Source organism: Perissodus microlepis, chromosome 18, assembly GCF_051167445.1.
Source record: "Perissodus microlepis isolate ML-2025 ecotype Zambia chromosome 18, ASM5116744v1, whole genome shotgun sequence".
NCBI classification, from domain to species: domain Eukaryota; kingdom Metazoa; phylum Chordata; class Actinopteri; order Cichliformes; family Cichlidae; genus Perissodus; species Perissodus microlepis.
Window position 1 is genome coordinate 32,601,745 of NC_140478.1, and position 4,146 is coordinate 32,605,890.

At 41.0% G+C, this 4,146-nt stretch overlaps 1 long non-coding RNA gene across 1 annotated transcript; it reads right to left on the minus strand.

The window, feature by feature from the left end:
- Positions 1-1,358: 1,358 nt before the first annotated feature.
- Positions 1,359-3,537, minus strand: LOC146368622 (uncharacterized). The gene is made up of 3 exons (XR_014797591.1): positions 2,952-3,537; positions 2,682-2,848; positions 1,359-2,568 (listed from the first exon to the last, which is right to left on the minus strand). It is a non-coding gene; the product is annotated as an uncharacterized LOC146368622 (long non-coding RNA).
- Positions 3,538-4,146: the final 609 nt, after the last annotated feature.

The following is a 4,146-nucleotide window of genomic DNA, read 5'->3' on the forward strand; positions in this document are numbered from 1 at the left end:
AAGAACTGGCACAAGATGGCGCTGCACATGTTCTCACAACTGATTTTAAATACTTTTTGAAATCCAGCTTCACAAACAGCTAAATCTGTGACAGTTTTGAGAGCAGGCTGGTAAAAGTTTACCCTTATATGTGTAGTGTTTCATGCCCACTTTAATATATTTTAATAATAAGAAGCAAAGCATAGTCCCGGACATTTCTTCTCTCCAGTCTTTGAATATTTAAAGACATTTGCACAGCAGCAGTGAAACAGGCGCTCCTCACTAACCACATCATCTCTGAAGCATCCAGCTCGATGTCGAGGAGCCAACACTGTCCTGCTGCTGCTTCCAATCACATTTAATTCTTCGTTTGTTTATGTTTTTACCAACAGTTATTTGTTGATTTAACCATTAAACTCAAAGAAATCTTCACAGCATTTCCTCATCATCAAAGTTCATCTGTGGCTTAAATCTGCTGTCAAATGTCAGACGGGCTGTGTTTGACTCATTCTGTAGCCCTGAGTCACTGATGGGGTTCTCCTTAATTCTAATTCAGGCTTTTTATTGATTCATTACCTCATGCAAAGTTTCTTCTATTAGGATTATTTGTTGTGAAAATATAAGTGAAAATATGTAACCATGTCATGTAACAACATGTTTTTATGTTATGAGTAAAGGCGATGGCGTGATGATGTAAGTGGGAGCCAGACTGGCGGCATCAGTGATTATCAGGAGTGTCTGAGCTGCATGCTGTGTGCGTATTTGTATTACTCATGATGTTAGCACTTCACTTTCATTTGAGAACAAATGTATCCATGATGTAAAAATATCATAAAAAATATTTCAGTTTAAACTTTGGTGTTAAAATCTCCAGGAGATGAATGTAAGTCAATGTGTCATCCTCAGATGTCCTGAAACCGTGGTTGTGTGTGTGCTTAAACCCTGTGTGTGTGTGTGTGTGTGTGTGTGTGTGTGTGTGTGTGTGTGTGTGTGTGCCAGGCTCAGGCTGCCAAAGTCCCGATTTATGCCAAGATTAATTATGAGCATGTTGTCCAGATCGGGATGAAAACTGACATGACATGTGCAGTAATCACATTACAGTTCACACACGGCTGTGTGTGGTGCAGATGGGAGGATAAATCCTGCTCGCCACATGTTTTACACGAAGCATCTGAGCCGCCGCCGCTGAAGGTCTGAAGGCTCGTATGTGTTTCAGTCGTGGTGTCGAACTGAGAACATTCCTGCAAACATGCAGGAGGAATTCTGGAAAAATGCTTCATGTCCTTCACAGAGGAGATGAGGATATTATCCCCTCTACATCCATCCTAAACATTCACACAGCGTTCAGAGAGATTTATAATTGCTGGAGGGAGCATTTTATTAAGTGTGCAGCTGCTCATTTCCATACAAAGTCAGTCCAAAACCAGTTTGAAGTGGAACATGAACTACAGCTCCCAATTTACCCATGTCGGTCCTGTCGTAAGTCAAAATCAGTATTTTTGCACATTTATCTGAGTTATTTACAACAGTATTTTCATTTGTTGTCATTTGTGTTTGATAAAAATGGCTTTGCTTTTGTTTCTCTCTGTTTAAAGTCATCAGGAACTCATCCTAATAACCCGTCACATGATCGCTGTAAGGCTACAGTGGAACATTTCTGAATTAGGGGAGTTTCACAAGATTATTTATCACCTTCCCAGAGTGGAAAAATATTCCATTGATTACTCTGATGATGCTGTACTGTTTCTTTCTAATCCACTTCACACCTCTCTTTGATCCCTCATGTATACATTTCCTGACACTAAACGATTTGCAAATCAAAACATCACAGACACTCACAGACACCTTGACTCTATCTCATCTACACATATTCATAATATATCAAGGAAACTCGACCAGAAACGGTTTAAATCAAGTTCATACCATGAATGACAAACATATTTTTAAGCAAAGATTCTTTAAAAATGTCTCATTATCTGCCGTCGTGCTTTCTCACCATTAGATCGTTTAACTTAAAACAAGATTATGTAGCTTCACATCACAGTGCTGCACCTCCACATGTTCTGACTTTTCCTGTATTTTTCAACATCTGAAAGAAACATTAAAATCAACAAACTTTGCACTATAAAAAATTACATCTACTTAATCATCAGACTGGCTGGCGGTTGATTTTTCGTCAGTTGATGAATCAGATAAGAGTTTCTTTCATGTCTGAGGCTCGCCCTGGTTTCTGGATGCCTGGGAAAGTGACACGTTCCTGTAACGAGGTTCTCAGCAGCCACCTGAGCTCAGACGTTCGCTTTGGATCCCTGTGTGGGTTAGGCTGGCCGTGACTTTCAGTCACGTGGTTTCCTCTCAGAAGGTTTGCTTGACATGGACTTTAATCACTGAAAAATGATTATGGAAGCAAACAGAGACGTGTGTTTTTATACACATCAATAATGTTATGGTTGTATTTGTGGAGGATCCTGAAACAAACTGTGCAGAAGTGATGCTCTGGGTGACGACTTTGAGATATCAGAAGTGGACTTAGTGCTGCTCAGTGTTGTAAGCATCAGGTCATCACAGGTGATTCATCGGCTTCTGCTGCTGCTTGAAAGAAAAATGTGATGATGATGAAGAAGACTGTACAGTAACAGTGTAGTCCAGAGGATATGATTCATGGTTTCTCTGCTCTCTAACGTCATTGACAATAAGCTCACCTAAAGTCATGGGCGCTGAGGATAAGTCATATTATAGAAATCAAAGAGAGGAACCTGGTTTGAGTGGAGGCAGACGGGAAAACAGATCTTCAAAAAAAGGTGAAAATTTATGGAAATGAAATGAACTCCTGCAGATCGTATCATCGCCTCGCTGACAGGAACATCTGCTGTGTAAAAATCAACACAAACAACGTTAAGTCAGTTTAACATGGAGCAGCTCAGAAATGATGGACAGGCACAAATCAGCATCAACAAAGGAGGAAAACACACCTGCAGCCTGTTTCCTCCACTGTCTGCAGTTTCATTTGAATCTCAGTCTGGACTCTGACCTTCTTCACCCTGTTTCTCCATCACTGTTTCAGCTTCTTTATTCTTTAAACTGAACTTTAATCTCAGCGAGTCAGAACAAAAATGCAACCAGAGCCGGAAATCATTTCTACTGACTACAGAACAACATTTAATAGTGAAGCGGATCACGGTTGATCCGAAATCCGAACCGATCCCACTCCACGGTTCGTCACGCACGTGATCCGAAGAGTCGAAAAAGAAGAAAAAAAGTATGTGTATGGTGCGCGTGGTCAGTCTGTCAGCGATAGCTACGGCCCGCGCTAGCGCTCCGAGTGGAGGAGCAGAGGAGTTTGCGGTATTTAAGCAGCCCTTTGCTGCCCAGTCCGACCGGGCTAAAGCTACTGCGGTGTTTAGCTGCAGACGGGAGGCCGTCGTCTGTTGTGCAAAACAAGGGTTTAAACTGTGATGAACGTGCTTGAGCCACGCTATGATATACGTTGCGCGTCCACGTCAGTGGGAGATGGTACCCAGGCATGTATGAGCAGGAAAAGTTTAAAGTTATGGCTGAACTGTCCCAGGCATCTTCTGTTGCCCAACTACAGATGGGTGGACCTTCAGGTCAACGGAAAGCTACGTGACCGTGACAGCTCATTATATCACAGCGGGGTGGTAGATATAAAGCCCTGTACTGCACCTTAATTTGTTTTTATATAATTGCGTGGAATAAGTCTTGAGTTGGATGTTTTTAACAGGCAAAAAATACTTAAAAAGTTAATAAGTAAATGTTAAAATTTTGTCTTTTTTTTCTTTTTTGCTGATCCGAAAATTGATCCGATCCGTGACTTAAAACCGAGATCCGTTTCACCACTAATTTATAAACTTCTCATTTCTGATGTTTTCATATGATACAGACTTTCATTTGGTTAATGATCAGCCTGCAAACTGAAGTATCCACACCAGGGGGCGCTGCAGAGAGAGAAGGTTAACCAGGTGCAGGTGTTAACTTTCACTGCTACAAGGACACTGATCCATAAGAAGCACAACTTTTTATCTTCAGTACATGTTATAAGCTTTTTATCATTATTTGCAGGAGCAATACAAGGAATAAAAGTGATGCAGTCAAAATTAAATGATGTCTTTTGTCCAGTGATCGTGGAGTTTGGTATCCAAGCTTTAA